Source organism: Camelus dromedarius, unplaced genomic scaffold, assembly GCF_036321535.1.
Source record: "Camelus dromedarius isolate mCamDro1 unplaced genomic scaffold, mCamDro1.pat HAP1_SCAFFOLD_27, whole genome shotgun sequence".
Lineage (NCBI taxonomy): Eukaryota > Metazoa > Chordata > Mammalia > Artiodactyla > Camelidae > Camelus > Camelus dromedarius.
The window spans coordinates 1,041,089-1,068,304 of NW_026989799.1; the positions used below are offsets into that span (position 1 = coordinate 1,041,089).

Below are 27,216 nucleotides of genomic sequence, written 5' to 3' on the forward strand. Positions count from 1 at the left end.
AAAACCCAAGCTCTTCCAAAGCCCTCCATCCCGGACTCTCTCCAGTGTCCTCACCAGCAGGGGCACCTTCCACCCTGGACCACACAGGGCACTCTCCCCGTTTCCCCACGCCAAAAGCCTCCAGGCATCTGCCCGGGCTGCACCTGCCACCTGAGCCACATTCTTGACTACTTCTCCTGGCTGACACTCTGTCCTCACAAATGAATATAGAGTCCATTTCTTCCAGGAAGTCCTCTCTGATAATGTCCTTTAGGTCTTGGTTGGGCTTCATCTATAGCAGCAGTACATGGTGACCAACTGGGTGTTTGCCCGCTCCTTTGAGACCACGAACTCTTGGGGGCCACGTGGGAAGGAGTGAGAGATTACAAGAGGGGTGCGGGAAGCAAAAAGCAAAAATCACAGCCCAAGTCCCAAATTCAAAGATACTTTCTCAGGAAAAAGTATAAACAATTTCACACGTGTGCAATTTGGCTACTGTTTTTGTGGCTTGTGGACAGCAAGAACTTGGTGTTCTAGTCCAAAACCCAGATTACATGCAAAGAAATGTATATATTCATATCCAAAGGAAACCAGAGCTGCTCAAAAACAGTTTGCAGTTAGAATTGAAAGGAATTTTGATAAAGGCAATCTCTCTCTCTCTCTTCCTTCTTTTCTGGCATCATATAATTTTAGAAGTATTTGCGTGACCAAGAGATGGCTACAGCCCGTGATTCTTCACTGGAGTGTTTGGGGCTGAGGAAGACCAGATTACATTCACTGCGTAAATGCAATCACACCAACACACTGATAGGTGCCGTGGTGGTGGAGATGATGTTCCAAAGCAGGCAACCTTATTCTGTAAGAGAACTCTAAATAGAAAGTAAGAAATGCAATGTTCTGTAGTCAATTTCATTTGCTATATGGGTCATTAATTGATAGTATATCTTGTCTAATGAAACCCAAAAATAAATTGTCAACGTCGATTTTCTTCATCTGACCATTTTATGCTAACTTTGGATATTAAACCCTCACTCCATAAGTAAAACTCAGGCCTACACTGCAGCAGTTACATCCCGTGGAAGAAAGCCGATCAAGGGAGAACTGGAGAGTTTCCCTTCAGAAGCTGCTAAGTCTGGTTTTGCACCTGTACGTTATTTGCAACCACGTCATCGAGAATGGAGAAAACCTAACAACTGTGGGGTGAAAAGCACTGAGGTGCTTCAGAAAAATCAAAGAACGCTGAGCTTTGTGAAACAGTCCTGAGGCACTTAAATCGTACTTTTTCTGAAAGGCTCCAAAACTGACCCAATTCACCATTCCAGGTTCAACAGGGAGGTACCGGATTTAGTAGAGAAAACATGCCCTTGAAGTCTGACAAGGCCTTGCTTGAATTCTGCTGCAGCATTTACTAGCCACTAAATGGACCAATTACTTAACCCTCTGAGAAGGCTTCCCGATCTGCAAAAGGGGGCTGCCACCGCCCACCTGGGAGGCATGGATGAGAACGCAACACGCAAGTAGGGCTGCCGACTGGTACCTGACACGGGGCCTGACTAGCTTCCCTCCGCTGCCCTTCTCCCCCTTTAAACTTGCACTGTTCCCCCGGTAAGGATCAAGACCACGGAACAGAATGCCCGATTTTTCTGTGTATCCCCGGATACATGACTTACCCTTAGGAGGCCAGAAAAACTGCTTCCTCCCCAGTCACTATCAACGTTCTTAAGATTCTGGGTATTTTTAACTCTATTTTCCAGGGAGACTATTCCAGAACTTTCCAAGCACCATTCTCCAGGTTGGCTCCCCTCCCAGCACCCATCCTTTCTCACTTCAGATACTCTGTATGATTGCCGTCTGTTCATGGGAAAGCGAGTCCGGTAGGGTGGGGACTCCCAAGGACTCCCCCCTCCCTCACAGGTGAGTGTGACTACCTTCTGCCCACTCCTCACTCCAACTCCAGCTTCTAAGAAGTCTACCCTCCAGGACCCTGCAGACTCTGCATCTTCCCAAGACACACACGTGGCCACGACCCTCCCTTCAGATTTCTTCCTGGCTGGCCCTGCACACCCCCCGGCCCCTTAAAGATAAATGGCATTAGGCTGAAAACCGCAAATGCCGCTGACTGACACACCAAAGCTGCATGGTCTGGGCTTTCCTCCAACACAGGCAGGGCCCTGCCCCCCCTCAGCCTCAGTCTGCAGCTCTCGAGATGATCTAATTCACATGCAAGGCTATGAACACCAGCTAAGAATGACGACTCCCAACGTGTATCTATAGTCCGGCTCCTTCACCTGAGCCACAATCTCATAGACACGAGTGCCTCTTTGAAGTCCTAACTTGGATGACAAATGGCATCTTAAAAATGCCTCATGTTAACCATTTACTCTGGAATTCGATTCCTGGCAGGTACCTCCCAGACTCCCCATTTTAGTAACAGCCCCAGCACCCAACTATGTGTTTGAGGTCACATTCAATTTCCAATGTTCCCTCCCCTAATCCCTGCCCTGGAATCAGTCCTATTATTTCCGTCGCTAAGCCCATCTCAAATGTGGTTCTACAGGGACCATGGCCGTAACCCCCCAAGTTCACAGCATGGTACACTGACTAACAGTCCTCCGTAGGGTGCTCCCTGGAGGGGGAGGCATCTCCTGCCGCTGGTCACCTCAGAAGGCACTGGATTCTCACAAAGGAGGCCCAGGAGAAGGGACTCAAGGTTCTCCCATGGTCTGAGCTTTGAAGGGCCCGAGGTCTGGGGGAGCTCCTAATTAGCAGACACACTTGCCAGTGAGCAGATGAGGATGGAGGAACCCAGGCAAGGCTGTTCTCACTCCAACCCCTGGGCTCTCGGGAGCCACGGGAAAGGCCTGTGTCCAGGGCACAGCCCGGCCATCACAGATCCCAGCCAGCATTAGCCAACACGGACAGCCTAGTCTCCATCTAATTGTGACAATTACTTCTGTTCTGTTCCCCACCCAGAATGTGATGGACTCATTCAGATATTATGGCCTGTCTCAAGCGATACAAATTCAGTGATAAATGAAGTGTCCACATTTGGACCAGAGCATGAAAGGAGAAACAAGGCCTCATGTTCAGCATGATGGTGGTGGCCAAACCCTTCCACCGAGTGAGATGAACCATGATGGGGGTGAGAATCCAAGGTCCTAGGTCGGCCAAAACATCTTCCTTCAAGGTTGGCTGGGGTGTTGCAGACTCCCTACCGCAAACTAACTACACGGCCGTCAGTGGTGGACATCAGCTGCAACAGACACGGAGTCAGATATTTATGCCAACATGGGTTAAAAGTAAAGGCCGGGGCAGGGAGGCCTGCACGGCTGCTGAGGCAAAGCACAGACCCGGCTCTGAATGCCCACTGGCTGGAGAAGAGAGGAAGCTACGGTCCCCTTTAGCGGTCGCTGTGTCAACAAGATCCAGGTGAGCCAGCTACTTAGGAGAAGGCCATGTTTTCCTGATACTCAGAAAAACCAGCCTCGTAAAGGGAACACAAGAGTGGCATGGATTTTAGACCCACTTCTGCCCCTTTATGAAGGCAAAGTAAAGTAAATGGCACAGGGATGTTGAATGCAAAAAAAAAAAAAATTAAATAAGTAAACGGTGACTGCTTCCTCCAACAGCGTCCCCTGCAGCTGCACACCCATGAGCCTGCCACTTTCTCACCAGTGACCGCTGGCCAGGAAGTGCCATCACGCACGTCACACATTGACAGCCAGGAACCGCGTGAAGAGCACGTTTGTGTAAAAGCAGGAATCGAGCAAGATGCTGCAGACTTTGACTTGACAAGTTTAAATACTCCATGAAAAGAATCCCTCAGCAGCCGCCTAAATCAATTCGCATCTCACTTCTTCAAAACAATCAAACAAATTTAATAAGGGCGCATTTGTCACCAAATATAAGGAGGACCAAACAGGTTCCTCAAAGCAAGGATTTTAACAGGTATCAAACACCAGTGGGTGATGTGCTAACAAAGCAAATATTCCAAAAAATTAGAAAATAAAAAATGACTAGGATAATACATGGATCAAGGCAACTGTTAAGTTTTTGCTCTTTAAAGCGATGGAGACTGTACGGAGGGCAATCTGGATATTTCCAATGCAGGGTGTGCACAGCCCACATTTTCAGATGCAACAACATGCTCAATGGGCAGTACAAGAGAAAAAGAATAAAGAAAAAGGAAAAGAGGAACAAGAGAAAATTAGAAACACACAAGAACAAAAATGATTTTGACAGCATGTACAAGAATTTATGTGAGTGTGTGAGGCCAGGGATGCTGGGACGGTGAGACCCACACTCACCTCCTGCTCCAGGGAAGGCAGGGGCCTGAGGGGAGCGGTGCTGCCGGAGGACCCCAACGTGATCAGCGCCCCTAACCAAAACTCCACCTATATGCGTCTAGGCAGCTTTTGAGCTACAAATTGTGGTCGCATTTCAGGCTGGACAGTTTTACTCACTTCCACCAAGAGTAGCAGGAGAGAATTAGGCTGTTCCTGTACCAAAGCATTGTTTAAAAAATTAATGACTGTGGAATAGTAAAAGAAAAAATTGAGTAAAAGTGACTGGAGGAGAATGTGCTTGACCCGAGCTCACTGGCCACGTTATCTCACTGACGTTAAGATGCTGGCTGAGCCCTTATGGTAGCAAAACAGACAGACCCACCAGGAGGGAGGTTTAATGCGCTGCTGTATTTTGATGCCGAGAGCCATGCCTGGTACACGAGGTTCTGGGTAAACAATGGTGACAGTGTCAACCACTATGGGCTAAGCACACATCCAGCTACTCCGCCAAATCCCAAGGGCAGACTTCAAAAGGCAAAAACAAGTTGGCATTCTCTGGTGGGTCTGCAGAGTCAGAGCCAAGCAGTTGCTGAGCAAAAATGTCACCAGTGCCTCCTATGACAAAAGAGGAGGCACTGGCCTGGGGCTGGGGCAGGGCTCTAGGCTTCCACTGCTCACCAATCAATCTGTCCAGGGGGAGAATGTGGTCTCTGCGTATGTTGCACCTATGCACCTACCTTGACTGACGCCTGGGGGCTCAGCAGGTGGTGACATGTGAGGTGAACGGAGCCAGCCTCGGTGTAGCACAGTGCTGGCAGCTATGCCCTCAGCAGTGCCCAGGCTCCTAAACCTGACACCTCATCTCCAAGGAGCAGAAGGGGAGTGCGGGCATGAAGATCACAGGGCCCTGTGAGGACAAGTACAGGCCATGACATGACTTGCCCCTTCCTTAAGCCATAGAGTTATGTCCGGGAGGAACAGAAAATTCATCCAGAGCCCGCTAGGCACCTCACACATGTGGGGGACTCGGGTCCCCTGTGCCTATCACTCACAGGGCTGGTCTGGACATTCTTTTTATCAATTCTCTGGCATCTTCTCCTCCAACTTACCAATAACCAGAAAGTAGAATCTGATCTTAGTTAATTTCAAGAATCACTGAGCACCGCCTCCACAGTGGGCCCGGCAGCCGTGCCAGGTCCTCCGACCGTCACCTGTCAGACCGCCATGAGTACTCTCCAGACTCAAGGCCTGAGGCCGTAGGCCGTGGGCACACAGCTTCCCTCACTCTCCCCAGCAAAGGGGGACCACCTCTCGGCAAAGGCATGTCACCCTCTTCTGCACGAAGGACAGCACTATAGATACACGGGGAAACAGAGCAGATGGTGGGGGGTTAGGCAGCCCAGAAGAGCTCGTCTGTAATTCCGAGACAAAGTGGGGCCGTTGACTTAATCACAGGGACAAAGTGAGGATGAACATTTCCCTGCTCTTTCCCATACTCCGTGATACGCCTTTCCCTGCATAAGGAGTTCATTCGGAGGTCCCTGGCGGTGATTCTGATGTCCTAACATGGCATGCTGGCTGTCGGGCAGGAAGAGAGGGCCTGAGCCGAACAGGTGCTGGGCCTGGGAGGCAGGAGACACCGGCTCCAGCCCCAGCTCAACCAGCGCCTCGTTCTGCCTCTCGGGATTCAGCATCTCATCTACAAGCAAAGGGATGAGACTATCTAAAGACAGGCTGCCCAACATAAATGAAATGAGAGCCATGTAAAGAAAGTTTCCCAGTTGCCACATTTAAAACGGTAAACAAAGAAACAAACCAACAAACAAAAAACAAATACTAGAAAATGATTTTAAGAAGAAATCTTAACCTACTGTATGTAAAATACTATCATTTTGACATGTAATCAATATAGGAAGTGATAAGATAGTTTACATTCTTTTTACTAGACAAGTCTCAGCGTCTGATGTTCATTTGACCTACAGCAAATCTCAGCTCAGAGCAGCCTCCTCCCCAGCTCTCCTAGCATCAGTGGCTGTGGCTACTCTATTGGTCAGCAACTCCAGGGGTCCCACCAGGGTCCTGGCTGAAAAGCTGCAGTAAGTGTCCACAATAACCCTAAAAGGATCTCTCTGAAACAAAGACAGATTCACTTTTAAATGTCTGTAAAGCGGCGGGCTGCACCTCCCTCCACCCTTGGCTACAAAAGAGTCCTCTTCCTTGCTGATCACTTTCTGGATGTAGGGAAGAAACCCGGCACACAGCCAGGGTGGACTGGCCTCCAGGTAAACTTACCTGCTTTCTGTGTCCAGTCCCATGATGTCCTCCTTCTCAAATGGGATGCAGAGAAGGAGGATCTTGTCCCCAGAATTGTCGGATGCACCGTCCAGCCACTTGGACTTGGGCAAGATGAAGAGTGACTCAGTGAAGTCGTCGATCCTCTTCACCACCCTGCAGTCCTCGTAAATTGAAGGCCACTTCGGTGCGCGGCTGCTCGGCCACCTCCCCATGCAGCAGAAAGTCAAAGAGCTGAGAGTCATAGAGCGTGGTGCCATACAGCTCCTCTGCACGTGGAGCTTTTCGAAGCCTTGGCCGAGAGGCATTCAGTAATGATGACAAGGCCCAAGACCTTGCGGTGGGTCTGGAAGTCGCTCCACCCATTCTTGGGCGCATAGTGGTGCCTGTAGTGGATACAGTTTGCCCACTGGGAGCTGCACGGACTGATCTGACTCACCAAGGTGATTCACTTATAGATGCAAAAGAAATTCTCCTCTGAGATGATCCCCACGTGTTCGACCACCACGGGGAAAGTCTGGTGGTCCTCAGCACACTGCACGTAGTCAGGGATGCTCATGCTGCAGGCCCTGACGAGAGGGGAGAGGAGATCGAGGTACATACTGTACTGTGGGCTGCAGGTCCATCTGGGTTGCGATGACCTGGTGTGTACCAACCAGAAGGCAAGGGAAGCTCAAGTAAATCCGGAGGTACAGTTTGTCCTCAGAGTCTTCAAATGGCTACCGTAGCCCGGATCACATTACCCAGCTTTTGGTCTAGGCTTCCTGCCCTGCAGAGAAGGGTCATTTCTTGTTTTCTGTTTCCAAGCACCTACCAAGGCCCTGATGCAAAGTCACTGCTGAAAAATGCTGAATAAGGAAGTGAACAAAGGAAGTGCTTTCCCCAACCTCCTTCAGCAGAATATAAAGAAAAGGACTACAGTGGGATCAAAAGATCTGGTTTTCTATCCAATTTATTTGAACTCCTAAGCTTCAGAATAATGGATAAGAAAACTTGCCTTGGGGAGGAGGGTACAGTTCAGTGGTAGAGCACGTGCTTAGCATGTACGAGGTCCTGGGTTCAAACACCAGTACCTCATTTTAAAAAATGAAACAAATAAATAAACCTAATTACCCTCCTGAAAAAATATTTTTTAATTCAAAATTCAAAAAAAAACCTTGCAATTGACACAACATTGTAAACTTTACTATACTTCAATTAAAAAAAAAATCTTTGTCTTACATGAAAATATCTGGATTACAGAAGTTTGCAAATGTAAAATGCCTAGGGTACCACCTGCATAAAAAGGGGTGACTGTAAAATTTAGTATCGCTCCTTTATGAGCTATATTTCCTTTGGGGGGGTTATAACTTCTTAGAGCTAATTTTCTCAGATTAAAAAATATAAACATTACCTGATTCTCAGGACTGCTGAAGAATCAGATAACCCTATGAAAGCATCTGACCCACAGAGGTTACTCAATAATATTTGTTGAATGAATGAATAAACCAGCAAAGTGAATGCTGCTCCCTGCCACAGACCATCATAATGGTACTGCCTGGAAATCCCAAGCCCACGTTCCACCCGTCTCGACACTAACCATGTGGGTGACCTGGTCAGGCCTGTGTGATTCTCTAAGCCCCAGTTTAATCGTGAATAAAATTAGGGCAATAAAACAAACCTCAAATTGTTAGTGAGTCAGTAATGAATTGTACCCCAAACTTTCAAGTTGGAACCATTAAGGAAAACTATACAAAGGGTCCATAGGCCCTCTCCATATTATCTCTTACAACTACATGGGAATCTACATTATATCTCAAAATAAAAAGTCTAATTTTTTAAAGAGGCTATTGAGGTTAAATGAGCTCACTGTCTCAAATAAGGAACACAAAGCACAAATAGGACAATGCCCAGCACATGAGATACACTCAGTTAACATTCCCACTCAACCCATTGGTCCCTCCAACTTCAGAGCAAGAGGATGGGTCCTCGTGGCAAGAGGCCACTGCACCTGAAGCTAACAAAACTAATGGTGCCCACTTCCAAGAGCTCCTGTCATCACCCTTGTTCTAATTTTCTATTTGTAATTTTTTTCTTTTTATTAAATAGAAACTCCCAATTGCATAGCCTTCACCTGACTAGACATCATGATGGCAGCCCTTCAAAACCTGACCACAGAGATCATGATGGCAGCCCTTCTTGTTGAAACAATAAAATGAAAATCCATTTCCACAAGACCTCTGTGTAAATCTACTAGGGAACTTAATCCTGGACTGAGGAAGAGGACTGGGGAGGAGGGGGCAATCAGGCGCACAGAAAACTATGGGCCACCTGTCCCACGATGGACTTTAGACTCAACCCTCACCCTCCAGGAAATTCAAAATACACACCGACAGATTGCTATGGACAAGATTTTTTTTTTTTAAACAAATCCCTGAATCCCTAGCAGGTCTTATTTCTACCGAAACACAAATGGATTATGTGTATAATGTTTCACAAAAGCCCTAAAATATTATCACGCCAACTTGACACATCAAGAAAAACTGAGGTAGAGAAGTTTATCACATTGTACATGATTAGAGAGAGGCCACGTCAGACACCGTATTTAAATCCAAGCCACTGCTCCAGTGCTCACACTAGAAAGTGTGACATACTGCACCTTTCCTGCCCTCTTCCTGCAATAAATCTCTGAAGAGTCTTTTCTGTGCCACCTGGAATCACAATCACATCAATTTTCCACAAAGTGCTATGTCACTCCTTGGAGGCTGTATCAAAATCTAAAGGGTTGGGATGGGAGGAGTGATTTGCATTTTCTGTTTCTCAAAGGAAACATGGCTTTAAAAGAAACTGAAAAGCACATATCTAGTCTAAGCCCTCATTGTGCAGAGAAAAAAATGGAGGCTCAGAAGAGATGAGGAAAGGTCCTTATTAATAAATATATCCTCAGCGCAGCACCAAGCCAGCCCTGGGCACTGCTGGGGGAGGATCTGGGAGACCCAGGAGAATGAGTGTTAGAAAAAGGAAAGAGAATAAGCATAAAAGGCCCTGTCTCTACACCACCATACCATGGAATTCCACCAAATTACCAAGTAAGGGTGCAGCCAATATTAAGGTGGGCTAAGCAGGTTATAGAAACCTGGAAGTCTCAACCATATTGGAAATTCCAACATTTACTATGTTTTTTTCCCAGTTCAAGCATCAACTCAGTGGGAACTCTGTACCAGGGACTACACGAGGCCTGGAGTTCTCCCAAATACAGACCTCTATTACCACGTGTACAAACCACATAAAGGCCACCAGAAGAAAAGCACCCACAGATGGAATTACTGAAACTGAAAGCAGCCAACCAGCATATATTACTAAGAAAAATGGTGCTCCTAGAAATGGACTCATGGACATAGAAAGCCAACTGTGGTTAGCAGGCAGGAAAGGGGGGATTAACAGATACACGTTAATAAATATAAAATAAATGACAAGGACCTACTATATAGCACAGGGAACTATATTCAATTTCTTGTAATGAGTTGTACTAAAAACAATCTAAAACATATTTATACACATATGCATATGTTCATAACTGAATCTCTGCTGTACACCTGAAACTAACATTGTAAATTGACTACACTTCAAAAAAATTAATTTAAAAAAATAAGTAAAAATAAAAGCAACGCCATTAAGGAAAAATAAAAGAACACTCTAATCCCCTTAGCTGTAGCTGCTGAATATTTTTAGTTGCAAGCACCAAGTCCACTGGATCACTCCAGCACTGGCTGTCACTCTTTCTGACCATCAGAGAGTCACTTGGCTTCACTGAGGTTAATTTTCTCTTCTGTGAAAGGCTACAGTTGCAACTAATGATGTATAGAATCTCATCATTCACAAGCCCAACAATTAGTGAGGACTTCCCATGGGCCAGGCTCTGGAGAGATGAAAATATAGGGTCCCAGTTATATTCATGAGTAGAAGAAGTTTATGCCATAAAGACATTAATTCTTCCTATTTTGATAGACAGATTCATTGCAATTCTGATTAGAATTCCTACCAGATTTTTCATGGAATGTAACAAGTTAATTTATGGTCAAGAATAGCCAAGAAACTTCTTTAGAACCACCACTGGGGAGGGGTGGATTGGTCATTCATTTCCACTGGTCTTTCTGATGTGATGAAAACGTTCTGGAATAATAATTGTTGCACAACTGTAAATATGCTAAAAGCTGCTGAATTGTACCATTTAAATGGGTGGACTTCATGGTGTGTGAACAATATCACAATAAAGCTGTTATATGAAAAAATATTTCTTGACAATTATTTTTCCCTCTATACTACTTAGTCTGCCCCACAATTTAAGAAAAACAAAAAACCAAAACAAACCAAACTGTGCCAGGAGCTCTTTAGGACTGCAATGTCCCTGGGTCTCCAACGCCTCTGGTGGTGCTCTTCCTGTTAACACACCAAGCTGGGCTGGGCTAGTTAGGGAATGTAACTGTCTTTTTAAAATCGATGGTCACACTTTTCACCCTGGGAGAGGGAAGGAAGGAGGATGACACAGCCTTATGCCTTCAGCTCATTTTTAACTGAAACAAGCCCTGCTTTCAACACTGTAATCCCTCTCACTATAAAAACACATGACACCAACAAGCACCGCCATCATAACACCTGAAAGTGTTCAAGGTACTTACCTGGGGCAGAAACACTGAGGGAGGAGACAGAAGCTCGCTTGGCACTGAGGATCCCTTTTCCCGACTCCACCAGTAGCTGGGCTTTACAGCCGGAGGCTCTCAGCCCAGGGAGCAGTGCAGACGCCACTGAGCTGTTCCTCAGGGAGCGGGAAAGGAAGACCAGGGCAGCCCCGGAGTCGCGGGGCAGGGAAATGGGTGGAAACGCGGGCTGCAGCCCCGCTCGGAGGCCATCCCCAGCCCCAGCCCCAGCTGCCCCGTCCGGGTCCGCAGACCCCGCCCGCCTGGGACGCAGCCCGCCCAGTTGTGGGAACGGGCCGGTGGCCGAGGAGAGGAAGCCCGGGAGGAGAGGACTCGCGGGCGAGAGAGGGGAAGGGGACGCCAGCAGCGGACTGAGGGGAGCCCGGCTGGGTGAGAGGCGGCAGGTGCACACCTGGCCCCGGGAAGCTGTGGCACTGGGGCACTGGGGCAGGTGGCGCGGGCAGAGGGGTCTGGCCCGAGCAATTCAGCTGAACACAGGCTGACTCGCGCCCTCGTGGTCTGTGACACGCGGACCGCCCTCCCGCAGCCACCTGACCCCTTTCCCGGGAGACCCCACATTGCACTTCCACGGCCAGAGGCACCGGCCCCGGGCAGGAGCTAAAGGCCTGCCGGGCGACAGAGCTGAGAAGCCTTTGGGGCTAATCCCCGGCTCCGAGCTGGAGCTTCCAACCCGCGGTCCAGCTGACACCGACCGCCCATGCGCAGGAGGGCCAGCAATCCGCTCTGGGTTCTGCGAGAGAAGGTGGGGCAGTGAGGGAGGGAAAAGATGGGAGGGGGAGGAGAGGAGGGAAAAAGTGGAGGGAGACAGATGGACAGGAATAGCAGAGAGAATGGAGGGATCCTGAAAGGGTAAGGTCCTAGCGAGGATGGAGAGAAAAAGCTTTACCTCTGGTGGCACCCTGAAGAAGGCGGCAGTCCTGCCTCTGTACCCTTCTGTAACACTTCAAGGCCCGCAGCTCAAGTTTTACCTCCTTGATCCAGCCCTCCATCCGATGCTGCTGCAGAACCCCTACGGGTATCACACCTGTTGCCCCCACGCGGAGCAGGGTTTTCTGTTGGTCTGGGAACCAAGCACCCGCAGGTGTTGTCGCTCAGAACTACCTTGGGAAGAGTACATATTCCCCTTTTACACGCTGGGAAACAGGCAGGCACGATCTTTGCCTTAGCACCACTGTCCCAGGTGTTGGGCTGGCAGGGAGCGGGGTGGTTCAAGATCAGAGCCCCAGACAGAGCAGACTGCCTGAGTGTTGGTGCATAGTCCCCATCCGTCCTGGGTAAACCACACTCCACCCTAGTGGAACCATCAAGGGCTCACAGTAGTTCCCTGGGTGTGGGAGAGCTGTCCTCATGTGAAGGAAAAGCCCAGCTGGGCTAACAAGCTAAGTCACAAATCTAAGTGTGATGTGTCAGTTTACTGATCTAAATTCTGCTGGGCTAACTCGTAAATCTGAAGTTTAGTGTCAGTTTACTGGGCTAACAAGCTAAGCCGTAAATCGAAGCTCAACAAGTGTCTATTACAAGTTGACAAGCACCAGTGTGCTGATTCCTTGCTTTTTGTTGCTTGAGCCTTATTGGCTAATACACCCTTACTTGTAATTAACCCTTTAAAACTTCATGTGTATGTCTTGGAGGTGGGTGCTCAGAAATTCGGAGCAGAAGCCCCTCTGAGCCCGCCGGCATAATAAATCTGAGTACGCCAACACTCCGAGTGGTGATTGTTCCTTGGCTGGCCTGTTGTTTCCATAACACTGAGTTCCAGTGCCCAGCTTGCTAGGTATATAGGAGTGCTACCAAATCCAAATTCATTCTCTTCAGTGCAGGACAGGCCAATAAGTTGGGAGACCAGGTGTTGGGGTATGGAATAGCAAGTTTCTGTAGACCTAGATGGCAAACTAATGTCCTGGAAAACCATCTCCCCAAGTCAGAATTCAGGCTCTTTTCCTACGTGCTTGGTTGTTGCAATCTTCTTGGTGTAGGAATTCCTTCTTGTTAGAATCCTTTGTTCTTGCAGCTATCTGCCTGGGTCAAATCTCTGTAAACCTCTAACAAAACAAACATTATTTTCTATTCTGCAATTTCTAATCTTTTTATGAATGAAAATGTGTTAAATATACTTAAAGATCAGAGCCTTCAGAATAGGTTCTCCTGTATATTTCAGGCTCTAAGCAACATTGTTTTACAAGCAAGATGAAGCCTAGGAGACAGAGCATAGGGTTAAAGTCAAAGGAAAAGATCTAATATGGAGTCAGATTTGTTCTGTTCTATTACCCAGGCAGAAGCCACTTGAGGATTTAAATCCCTTTAAGTTAAAAATAACTAAAACTTTAAAGGAATTTACATACATAGGTGGGAATGTGCATAGCATATCTGGAAAAGCACCCAAAGGATAGTAAACAGTGGCATCTCCAGGGAGGGCCGGAAGAACAGAGGATGAGGGAAAACTTCTTTCACTTGTGTATTTTTGTGCTGTTTGAATTTTTTTTAACCATTTGCATGTATTTCTTTTTCAGTTAAAAAAATGTGTAATGGAGCAAAGGAGTAACTAGCTCAGCAAATACAGCAGCCATGGAATCACTGAGTCATCACTTTTGATTTAAGCCAGGAAGCATTTATTGACTCTCAACTATGTGCCCAGTGCTGTTTTAAGACTTCTTTTTATTATTATTATTATTATTATTATTATTATTATTATTATTTTTATTATTTTTATTATTTTTATTATTACTATTTTTATTATTATTATTATTTTATGAAATAATAACAAGGTATCCCTCACCCCTGCCCATGGCTGGTGGAAAACCAACTGAGTTTTTATTGAGTTGTTTTCCAAGGAGTAGAGATGAGTTATAAACTGAACACATCTTCAGGGCAAAACAGTCGGAGTGGTTTTCCAGCACTCCAGACAGCTATGAAGGGTTTTCAATAAAGGTGCCCAGAGGCTGAGAGAGAAAGCCTCGAGGACCCTATAAAAAGCTGCCCAAACTGTCTTCTCCATGGCAATACTGAAATAGGAAAGAACAAATCTGACTCCATATTAGATCTGTTCCTTTGACTTTAACAAAGCCAAGTTAATACTCTCCGGTCTTTTCATGGGTTATGATGTCACAGAGGAGATGGACAGGTCAACAAGGAACCACTATGCCGTGATCACGGAGCCGGGGAGTGGGATGGGCGGCAACATGTGTGACGCAGCTGTAGCCGTGCCCGCGTTTCTAGGCAGGTACCCAAAGTCGCCTCGACAAGATGTCAAACACTTGTGCCCACGTCCTCATCACCTGACATGTATTAAAGAGAAATGGAAATGTATAAAAGGCCAATACCCTTGGTGGGTACACCGTCCTAAGTGCAAAGTCACAGTTTGACAACTGGCCATCTCGGTTCCCTGGGCTTCATTCTTGGAGAACCTTAAAAACCACTCCTCTGTCCTTAAGAAGTGCTGCATATTTGTCCTATCTTTGGCTCAGGGATGGAGCACGTTCAAGTGAACTTTAATGTCTGCACAGATTTGACTGTCTTTCTCCAGGTTCACTTGTCCATTCTAAAGAGGCCTGAGCTAAGTCCATCCTCCGTAAGATCTATTCCCTCCAGTGACTACTCATTGAGCCTGCAATTAAGGGCCAGCAGAACAAGAATGTCCTTAGCTAAAAAGTTCACCCACCCTTCACTGCTTTCTTAATCTCCTCTCCTGGCTAATTGCAACAGACTATCACCTCCCTCCACCAAGCTCCCCAACTATGTCAGTTTGTCTCCCCAAAGAGAAGGTAAGGTCCATAAAAGAGGAGACAACTCCATAGTCACCTCTGAATTCCTAGCATAAAGTAATGTTAAGAAATAAAACTATGATTATGGCTTCTTTCCTTTAAAACCTTTCTGGTTATTTGATAGAGACCTTGGAAGACAGGTGTTTGCAGTCAAGTATCTTGATCCTCAAGACTCTGGAGGCCTTTTTCGGAATGGCTGCTCACTGATTCATTCAAACCACAGCTTCTCATTCCAGGAGTAGCTGTGATTCTCTGCCAGGAGTTTGTGGTTACTCTCATGCCAGAAGAGCTTTAAACTATATCCTTACTTTGGATTTGTTATTTTTCCCCTCTTCCAAAAAAATTGACTTTCCTTACTGTCTTACCTTGAGGAATTTTTTTTCATAGTTAACCCTTTAGTAAGCCATGCTTCTCGGAATGGGCTTGGCCTTACATATGATCAGTCATCCAACTCCCAGTGTGAGAAGGCTCGGGCTCAGCTCCTACCCTCCTGTCAAGGCAACTGAAACTCAGTACAGGAGCCAACAGGCACCCCAGGGCTTCTAAGGCTCGTGTATCACCCAGAATTCCTGCTTTCTGGTTTGTCTTGGCTTCTGAGGATTTCCCCTCACTTTCTTCACAATTAGCTGTGCAGCTTGAAAGATGAAGAAGGAAGGTTTTATTTCTTAATCAGCATTTTAAGAAACTTGTGTAATGAAGGTTTTCACGAGTTTCTAGAACCCTCTGTTGCCGAGACAGAAAACACACTAGATATTTTCTAAGTTTAGCTATCATGTGTATTTTTTCTTTTCTTTTGTTTTCTTAACTGCAAATAGACATTTTTTAATTTAAAAAAATAAGGCCCCAAATAGGATAGAGACTTGAAGGGGCATACAAAATTAAAGGGCAAAGACAGAAAAATGATATATACTCTACAAGTTTAATATAATACTTACACTATGGATCAGATCAGCAATTCTCAGTAACAGCTAATTGAAATATGTCCATGAGGTAAAACGTCTCTCCTGTCAGGAGATGGCTAACAGAAAATAGAATTAAAACAACAAACTAAAATTCTAAGTCTGGCGAGGTACAGAATTCTACCAGCTAAATGTGTCTTCTTCTGGAAAAGAGGGAGGCTCACCAGCTCTTTACTGTGGAGCCTGAGCCCAGGGGATGGCGGTGAAGTGAGCTCTGTAAGTACCCAATAGCAAACTTGTGATGAATAAAGAGATGTGAGCTTTGATGACAGAGATGATACTACTATTCACTTGTCCTGTAAAGTATGTCTTCACGTTCAGTGATCAATACCTCGGCGTCCTCAGGGATTAAGATTATAGGAAAATTCACAGCCCGGGCCCAGACCTCCTCTTTGAGCTCATGACAATGCACTTAGATGTCTCAAAGGCAATTCGAGCTCCACCTGCAAAGAGCTGACTTCACGGTGCTCCTCCCATAGCCGTCCTACCCAGGGCCCCTGGTCGGGGGGCAAGGTCTCCCTGCCTCTCCCAGCTCAGGCCCATCACTCACAGATGTGACTGGACCCCACCTTCAGGGCCCAGATTTCCTCAGTCACCGAGTCCCACCACCCACACCTGACCTACCAGGTACTCACTGGCACTCACTCAGCACTGACTGTGTGCTGGGGACCACGCTGCACACTGTGCACACGTTATCTCACTGGATTGCCACAGCAGTCCTGGGAGGTCGGTACATCACTTCTTCAATTGATTAGATAAATTGTTTACTTCCTTGAGTGCATCATCCAAAGTGACACAGCTACTCAGCCACAAAACTGGGACTGAAAACCACTTGAAAATTCTACACTTCTACACCTGGCAGCCACCCTAATCTGACTCATCACATCACCTCCTGCAGAGCCTTCTAAATGTTTCTAAGCATTCTACAAGACAAAAGTGATCTACGAGAGCACCCCACTCCCCTACTTAAGATCTGTCAATGACGGCCCACTGCCCTTAGGAGAAAGCCCCACTGGGCCTGAGCACAGCCCAATGGCCCGGCATCCGCGTTCCCTGCGCGGCCTCGCCGCCTCACCCACCACACAGATCTACACGTGCCGTGTCCAAGACAGGGATGCTGACTCCGTACAACCCGGGGCTCGTCTCACTCAAACAATGATCACCTTCTTCAGTGTTCACCCTCTTCACTGCTGACGGTCAGAAAAATATTTTCTCAGGATGAATCAATATCTTTTTCCTTACAACTTCCTGTCATTGATAATGAGCTCCATCCAAAATACAGAAGATCTAATTCTCAGTCTCCTTATCTGTAAAGTGAGAATAACAAGGAAATATATGAAGTTTTAAGTGAAATAATATACATGTGAGGCTGAGGGACAATTCCCAACATACAGTAAGCACTCAATATGTGCTTAGTTAATATTAATAGGAATATATTGCATTCCAGCAACCTTAACTCAATGTTTTATGGCTTTGTCCAACAGACTACAGACAAACATTTGGACGAACACCTTTGAGCAGATCAGCCCAAGCGTGCTGGGAGAGGTAAGCACTGACTCCAGTTACAGCTGCAGCCAACCAGCACTACGGGGCTGGGGCAGTTTGCTCAAACTCTTACATGTTGCTTGAGAATTTAGTTGTCATTAATGAATAAAGACAGGTGTTCTTTAGTCAAAATTCCTGAAACATATATCTTCAAAGATTGATGCAAATTTGATTTCAAGTACAACACTCTCACTAGAAATTATTTGAAAATGATAGTCTTAGCTCCTCTGCACATCAAAAGGGCATGATCTTAATGTATCTGACTACACCAAAAGTGTTGTTTAAGGGAATTTAAGATGAAGCCATCCTAAATAAGCTCTCAGTATCATCTTCACAAAGCCCCACCCAAGGGTCTCATTTCTCACTTCCACATACGTGTTCAGGTAGCTTAACCTGGGTCTTGGTTTCTTATAACACGGGGGTGGGAAGAGTTGTGGATAGATTTATGTAGCAAATATAAACCTAGAGTATTTGCTGTGTAGAAATCCTAGAAATAAACAAATTAATATATAGTCCTACCCTCAAGAAGCTCAGCCTTTCCATTTACAACAGCATTAAAAATAAAATGAGAGATACATTTAACAAAAATTTACAAGATTTGTACATTGAATATTTTGATGTATCACCGAAATAATACTTAAAAGACCTACATATATGAAACACATCCCATGTTCATGGAATGGTAGACAATATTGTTAAAAATGTTAAGACTCCCCAAAGTGAGTTACAAATTCAGTGGAATCCTTATCAATATTCCAGCTGAATTCTTTGCAAAAATTGAAAAAGTGATCCCAAAATTCATATGGAAGTGCAAGGGGCCCAGGTCAGCCAAAACAATCTTGAAAAAGCAGAGCAAAGTTGGAGGACTCACTTTAAAGGGTACTAAAAAGCTATAGTACTAAGTCAGAATGGTACTGGCATAAGTTTGGATAAATAAATCTATGAGACATAATAAAAACCCAGGGGGAAAAACTTACATTTACAGTCAGTTTTCCACAAGGGTGTCAACAACACTCCATTGAAAGAATAGTCTATTCAACAAATGGTGCAGGGAGTGCTGAGTATCTGCAGGCAAAAGAATGAATCTGGAATCTGGACCCCCATATTTTAAATAAATAAAAATTAATTCAAAATTGATCACAGACAGAAACGTAAAAACTAAACCTATAAATTTTCTAAAAGAAGACACAGTATAAATCTTTGTGGTCCTAGGATAGGCTTTGGTTTCCTAGATACAATACGAAGAGCACAAGTGATAGAAGAAAAAAGCAGATAAACTGGACTTCATCAAAGTTAAAACCTTTTTGTTACAAATTACATCATCAAGAAAGTGAAATGACAGGGGAAGTGGGTATATCAAGTGACAGAGTGCATGCTTAGCAAGAAAAATAAAATAAATCAATACATCTAATTACCTCCCCTGTAAAGAAATTGTTTTAATGCTTAAAAAAACTAAAGTGAAAGGACAATCTGCAGAATAGGAGAAAAATTTTGCAAAGCATGTATCTAAGAAGAGACTAGTATTCAGGGTATATAAAAAATGCTTACAACTGAACAATACAAAGAAAATCGACCCAATGTTTAAATTTGCCAAGGATTTAAATAAATACACAAATGCCCGATAAGCACATGAAAAGAAGCTCAGCATCACTAGCCAAATCAAAATCAAAATGAGTTCTCATTTTACACCCACTAGGACGGTTTTAATCAAAACATGGACAATAACAAGTGTCGTTGAGGAGGCAGAGATACCTCATTTGCGGCCAATGGAAAGGGACAATGGTGCAGCTTCTTTGGAGAAGTCTGGTGTTTCCTCAAAAGGTTAGAGTTATATGGCTCAGCAATTCCACTCCTACATGTAGAGTCATCCCTCAGTATCCTCGGGGGGTTGGTTTCAGGAACCCCCCCACCCTGGATACCATAATCCAAGGATGTTCGAGTCCCTTTATAATCAGCCATCTGGATCCATGAAGTGGAAATTACAGATATGGCGGGCCAACTGTACAGCCAACAGAATGAAAACATATTCTCACAAAAACTTGCACATCAATATTCATGGCAGTATCATTCAGAGTAGCCAAAGGTTACAAACAATATCCATCCATCAATGAACGGATAAACAAAATTACCAAGAATAGGCCCACAAACTTTTGGTCATTGAATCTTTGACAAATGAGGTGAGAACATACAATGGAGTAAAGACAGCCTCTTCAGCAAATGGTGTAGGGATAACTGGACAGCTGCATGTAAATGAATGAAGTTAGACTACTCCCTCACAGCATACACAAAAATAAATTCAAAATGGCTTAAAGACTTAAACATGTAGACAAGACACTATAAACCTCTTAGAAGAAAACATAGGCAAAATATCTGACATACATCTCAGCAATGTTCTCCTAGAGCAGTCTACTCAAGCAATAGAAATACAAGCAAAAATATACAAGTGGGATGTAATTAAACTTACAAGGTTTTGCACAGCAAAGGAAACAGTAAGCAAAACTAAAAGACAACCTATGGAATGGGAGAAAATAGTTGCAATAAATGAGACTGACAAGGGCTTAATTCCCAGAATATATAACACCTTTTACACTTGATAAGAAAGAAAAACAAACAATTCAATTCAAAAATGGGCAGAAGGCCTAAAGAAGCTTTTCTCCAATGAAGACATACAAATGGCCAATAGGCACATGAAAAAATGCTCAATATCATTATCAGAGAAATGCATATCAAAACTGCAATCAAATATCACATCTCACCAGTCAGAACAGGCATCATTCAGAAGTTCACAAACAATAAATGCTGGAGAGGCTGTGGAGAATAGGGAACCCTCCTACACTGTGGTTGCAGTTTGGTGGAGCCATTGTGGAAAACAGTACAGAGGTTCCTCAAAAGACAAACATTGACCTCCCATATGACCCAGCAATCCCACTCCTGGGCATATATCCAGAAGGAACCGTAATTCAAAAAGATACCTACACCCCAATATTCAGAGCAGCACTATTTACAATAGCAAGACATGGAAACAACCTAAATGTCCACTGACAGATGACTGGATAAAGAGGTTGTAGTATATTTGTACAATAGACTACTATTCAGCCATAAAAAAATAATAAAATAATGCCATTTGTAGAAACATGAATGGACTTGGAGAATGTCATTCTAAGTGAAGTAAGCCAGAAAGAGAAAGAAAAATACCATATGAGATCGCTCACATGTGGAATCTAAAAAAACAAACAAACAAGAAGATAAACTTATCTACAGAACAGAAACAGACACACAGACATAGAAACCAAACTATGGTTACCAGAGCGGAGAGGGTGTGGGAAGAAATAAATTGGGAGTTCAAGATTTGCAGATACTGAATATGTATAGAGTAAACAGCAAGTTTATACTGTATAGCACAGGAGAATATATTTAATAACTTATAGTAACTTATGTTGAAAAAGAATATGAAAATGAATACATGTATGTTCCTATATAAATGAAGTGTTGTGCTGTACACAAGAAACTGATGCAAAATTATAAACTGACGCAACATTATAAACTGACTAGAATTCAATGAAAATATTTTTAAATAGAGAAAAAACGAAAAAAAAAAGAAAAAGGATATTATAAAACCAAAAGAATAAAGTACTGACTGAGGATACAACATGGATGGACCTTGAAAGTTTATACTAAAATAAGCCAGACACAAAAGGGCAAACAGTGCCCTTTTAGGTGAACTGTATCTAAGCCTTTATTGTACTATTCCAGTAAATTTTCTGGAAGTTTGAACTCTCAAAATCAAAATAAAATTTATTATTCATTAAAAACCTAAAATGATTCCTCACAGGAGGGCTTTAATTATTAAATGCAGAAATGCATGTAAAGCTCCTGGAACAACAATTTACACGTCCACACACAGTCACTGCTGTCACTGCCACTCAGAGGGTGGTGCCAGCGCTAATGAGTGCTGCCTCCAGTTGCTCCCCTGCAGACAGGAGTGAGGGCCTGGGCTCTGACAGGAAGGGTGACCGGGAACATGGGTTAGACAGAGCCACGCCCCAGACTTTGTATTACCCAAGTTTCTTATACAAACTGCTACATGTAACATAAACACGCTACAGGGATGTATCTTACGACACAGGGAATATAGCCAATGTTTTACAATAACTATAAATGGAGCATAACAATAAAAATTGTGCAATTATTGTACACCTGAAACATATCATATTGTAAATCAGCTATACTTTTATAAAATGTTAAAAAATAATTTTAAAATGTTATCACTTTAGTATTCAATTCGGTTTTTAAGTAACTAATAAACAGCTTAGAATGTATAAAACATTTAAGTGTGATAAGTTTGTTTACATATTTATTTACTTTCAGCCTCCTGCTAAAAGAGGAATTAAACAATTTTTAACACAGCTTAACAACCATAACAACAAAAAGACAAAAGTTAGAGTGTAGAGAAAATGGAGATTCAATACTTAAATGAAACCAGGGGGAAGTAAACTCATAAAAACGAATGCCATGAAGTCAGGGTAAGTGTTAAAGGCCGACTAGAAATTCAGCCGTAAGATTCTTGGCAGCTAAAGCAAAAAGTAAAAGATGATGGGGCGGGTGGTAGAGCTCAGTGGTAGAGCGTGTTCTTAGCGTGCACGGGGTCCCGGGTTCAACCGCCAGGGCCTCCTCTAACAGATAAATACACCTAATTACCTACCCCCTCAAAAGAGCCCCAATGAAAAGAAAAAGAGAAATTTCTTTCCTAAGAAAACCTGATGTTAAATTTAGATTAAATAATTGAAAAAAAAAGAAAGAAAAATAGAAAAATATGAGTGACACAAGTGATAATGCCCGTGAGATAAATCTGCGGTGGCTGCTGGCACTTCCCCATGTCCCACGTGGGAAAATCTGAAACATCCTTCTCACCACTCAGAGTCATCATCAGCCCACCCCACCCCTTTTCCTGTTAAATGCAGGAGCACAGGCGGGGCCCGGCCTTTGCTCTCTCTGTGTCAACACAGTGAGACAGGATGGAAGGGGCCAGAGCACAGCCATTCAATGAAGGCCACAGCAATTAACATCAAAATGGTGAAGGATTCAACCCCCAGTAGGCCTTGAGGCTCAGGATGAAGAGATTTTACTTCTAGCAGATCTTGAGCTTCATTATACACCCGTTGTAATAGTAACATGGTGAATAACACGCCCCAAGGCACCATGGCCATCCCAAGGCTAGCCACAAAAGATCAAACGGTGGGAAATGGCCAAATCCCAGGGAATCCCAGCCCCTTGCCCTTAGGCTGCTCCTTCTAATTATTAGTATATAAAACAACCAAGCCCATGAAAACCAGCAACACAGCGCCACCTCGCGGTCATCACTCTCTCTCCCTCTTCGGAGAAGGCCCACACTTTGTCTGTGGAGTGTGTACCTACTTTTAATCTAAGCACCCAACCCCCAAACCTCGTGGCATTTCTCCTGCCTTTCAATGTGTCTCTGTGAATAAATCTACCTTTACTCAACAGTGGCTTGCTCTTGAAACCTTTCCTGCATGAAGCCAAGGACCCACGTCTGGTGGGGCACATTCCAGGGGCTCAACCATAGCCTGGGACACAGCCCTTCCCATGCCCCACATATGTTTTCTTGTATCAACAGGACTGGGATGTGAAGGGAGTTCTGAGGCCCCAGCTAAGGGACAGAAGTAGCCCCCAGGACCAAAATGGCGGGCAGCCCCTCCCCCAGCAGGGGCCTTGAGGTCAGCCCGGTTCTCTGTGGTTCTCTGTTGTGCTGACTCCCCAGCCAGAGAGCGTTCTCCTAGGCCTGTCCCCACAAAACCCTTATCTCCAAAATGCAAGCACATCATGTCACAGTCCTCTTAGTCAACCAGTAAATTTTCAGCCCACTTTTTCCTTCCCTAGTAAAGAATCTATCTGTCCTCCCTCCCATCCCACCACTTCTTTCTTTGTGAGAACTCTGTACTCCCCATACACCATCCTGAACGCAGGTGCCTTGCTGGCTGGGACCGAGATGTTTCAGTCTCACACAGCCTGCATCCTTTCACTTTCCCCTTTCTACCTTAAAAAGCCTTTCCTGAGTCTCCCACCCCTCTGATTCTGAACTTCACAAAGTGCTGAGGTTGCATGCACTCACTGTGTGCATACCTCCCAGGTTTTGACTAGGTTTCCTTCACAAGATCTTCATTAAGGAGCTTCATCAAGAAGTTTAAAGAGTCTTTTCTTACATCGGAGTTGAGGAGCCTGCATAAAATTTAAATGACCTTGAAGAGAGAGTAAACCAGGGACAGAGAGGTCATAGGTCTTAGACAAAAGTGTCACGAGGCAAAATGTTCTTCGAAGGCTCAGAGTGGCTTCTGAACACGGAGTCGGGAGGGAGGAGGTGCCAGGCTGTGAGTGGGATGAGTGACACTGGGTACGCTACCCCAGCTGGGGAAGTATTGGATTTTGTTCTAGTTTTCCAAAGAATTTCTTACCACCTTTTCTCTTATTGTCACATACCATTTCCTACGGATTAAGAAAATCAATGTCAGTCATTTGGGCCACTTGGTAGAAGCTACACGATGCCATTCACAGGGCTGGGATGTAACAGCCACACCAGTCTATGTTGAAAGACCAGTAGGGGTATTTCCAAGGTAATCACGGGCATGCAGCAAACTCCCCAGGTTCAATTACCTCATCTCAAAAGTGGGGCCAATAAAACTACCAAGCAAAGTGCGTGATGATTATGGCCGACATCTGTTTACTAGGTAAGTGCCCGTGACAGCTGACACTGGATTAGGAATGAATATGATCAACGAGGCAAAGTCAGCCTGGTTACATGCACCCTGCCTTCATGCCTTGGTGCAGGAGCGGAGATTGTTTAGCTGAAATGAACGCCCCCAGAGCAGCCCTGAAGGGAAAGCTCCCAGCTCTGCACGGCGAGGCGTGTTCCTTTCCTTCTCTGAGCTGATAACAGTTTGCAGTCGTCTGTTTTTACATTTATCCCTTTAGTACCTGCCTCCCCTCCGGAGTTTTTGCTTAAGCAGAACAGGTCCAGGTTTGTGTTGCTGCCTGCCGGATATTCTGGGCTGGGAGACAGGCGACTCCACGTCTGGCTCTGGTGCTGAACAGAGAGGGCAGAAAGCCCAGGGGCCCATGCTGAACAGAGGCCCCTGCACCCAAAATTATGGTCTGACTTTGGGCAAATTACACCGTCTTCTTTACCCTAAGATTCCTCATCTGTTCATGAAAATAACTGCCCATGGCACGTAGAGTTTCAAGGATTAAAGGAAATCACCAAATTCACAACCTATTCAAGGGGCTGCCAGTACGTCCTCAACAGGCACATGCTACCTTTACGGCTGTAACACACGCTAAGCGGGGCGGTAGGACACAGTGAACACTGCTAAGTGTCTGTTAAGTGTTTCATGTGTGTTATAATACTGTTTAAAACTTACAACAAACCCAGGAAGAAACGAATATTATAATGCATATTTCACAGATTCACCAACAGTTTAATGGAGGTTACACTCTAGTCCAAGGTCCTTTGGTGAGGAAATGGCGATTTAAACCTGAATCTGAGCCCAGGCCTGGGCTACACCTCTCTCCAATCCACCTCACCACTTGCCTATGAAATCCACCTGTCCAATACACGTTTGTACAGGTCAGCTCTTAAATGCAAAGTGTGCCACCGTTTGTCAATGTTTGTTAATTACCATAAAGTGCTCTCAGAAACCGCTACAGAAATGACAGGTTGACCCACATCCCTGCCAACAAAGAAGAGATATTCTGCCTTGCGTTCTCCTGTAATGTGCAGAAACCCTTCCCTACACCACCAAATTCAAATGTATGCTTCCTCCATGTTTATGTTTGCACACGGCTTATTAAAGTAGAAGGTACCTGCAGAAATTCCATCTCGTTTCCTTTGCAAGTTTCCAGATTATCCACAATCAGTCTGTGAATGAAAATACTACAATGTGAATTAAAATACTACAACCATGTCAGTAAACAAAGAATGCTGAAACCAAGTCATCAAGGCTGCCGCCACCCCCCAGTGCGGACAGACCTGAAGCCCAGCCTCTACAGCCACTCACAATGCTGCCCTCTGAACAGACTGAGAATAAGAAGACAGGATAATTGCCCTAGATAGCTAGGTGCTTGTCTAAAGAATGAATCCAGTGAGGTCAAATGATACATACAAAGGCACTAAATTCTTTAACTTGAGATGCCTGGATTTCTTTAGATAACAAGCAATCTTTTATTGTTCCAACTCCCTGGTCTTTGTTGTAAAGCTGCCATATAATCCTAGTTCCTCCCCTACTTCTTGGGAGCAGTCCCTCAGACAGATTTGAAGGCTGTCATCCCGCCTCGAGTCCTCCCGCCTAATAAAGTGTAACTCTAAACTTTCAGGCTACACATTTTTTTCAGTCGACAACTCCCAGAATAGACACAACTCATCAATTCTGTAATGGAACACACTGGATCAGGAACCAAAAGCGTGTTCTAGTCCAGAAAAACTACAGGTCCCTCTTTCTTTCTGTCATTATACAATCCCACCAGAACTCATTAATTTGCTGTCTGCTCATCTGGCAACCAAACTCAGAGAAGAGTCAACTCAGCAGAGTGCTCTACTCGGGAGAACACCCCGCAGCAGCACTGCAGGCTACCTGCCCTCCCGCACGCTCTGCCGACCCCTAGTGTCCTCCGTGGAAACCAGGCCAACAGAGGTGTTCCCAACAGCTGCAAAGTCCCACAGATTAAATAAAAGCATTATATTTTCTACGATATGTTATGTATATTACCATCTCTGAAAACAGCTTTGCCAGAAGCCCAAATTTTCCACATTAATCTGCATAGGCAATTCCGGCCCCCAAGGGAAAACAAGTCTTATGATGATGCTAAGGCCTCCAAAGTCCTCTCCAGGACCATCAACCAAACTGCCTGCAAGCCTGCAGCCTCAGGCGGCTACATGTCTGTTTTTAAAGCAACCCCTTCCTGCCCTCGGGCGCTACAAAATCCCTCTATGCCCTCCCATCTCAGGGTAAGAGCAGCCACTGCAGAAACTTGCAGGGCAGCACTGACAGGACTGGACACAGAGGATCAGAGCTAAACTAAGCCTTCTTATGACACGAGCTTGTCACTGTGTCATTTTACAGATGAATGTATATATAGAGAGGTGGGGTGAACTTGCTCAAAGTCACACAGCTAATAAGTGGCAAAGTCTATAACTCAGCTCCATCCTCTGGCGTGACGCTCCAGCTGGGACACCCACAGGGTTCTCTCGTGCCTGCCTGACCAGTCCTTTACTGTCAATCATAACCCACCACAGTGTCTGACCCTAGCCTGACTTTTCAGCCTCTTCTCCCTCTAGTTTCTCAGGAACAAGGCTGCTCGGGCCACTGTGTGACTTCCGGCTCCCCAAACCCTCAGTGCTCAGGGTGGTCTTGCCTGTGCAACCAGCACCCTGCTCAGAGGCTCTTCCTCCCCTGCAGGAGGACGTTTCCACTCTCCGCAGGGACACCCCGTCAGGGAAGCGCTCTTCTCCCCCTCAGCACGGCAGGTGTCCCAGGCCACATCCCGAGCTGCCCCATTAGGTCTGCCTGTGCCCAGGTCTGCTATTCAGAGCAGCAGCCTCAGAGCCAGGGATTATGCCCCGGTCTCCCTGCAAACCTACTGCCCGCCTCACAGCCCCCAGCCAGTAGGTCACCTGGAAGTCACAGCA

The 27,216-nt window shown here is 45.2% G+C and overlaps 1 protein-coding gene across 2 annotated transcripts in view; it reads right to left on the minus strand.

Annotated features, from left to right (window-relative positions):
* LOC135320768 (uncharacterized) overlaps positions 1-27,216 on the minus strand; it is a 135,280-nt gene that overhangs the window by 49,999 nt on the left and 58,065 nt on the right. For both annotated transcript variants that reach the window (XM_064483852.1, XM_064483858.1), the window contains one exon: positions 6,558-7,126. The gene's annotated coding sequence lies outside the window, so the exon portion shown is untranslated. The remainder of the gene's footprint in view (positions 1-6,557; positions 7,127-27,216) is intronic.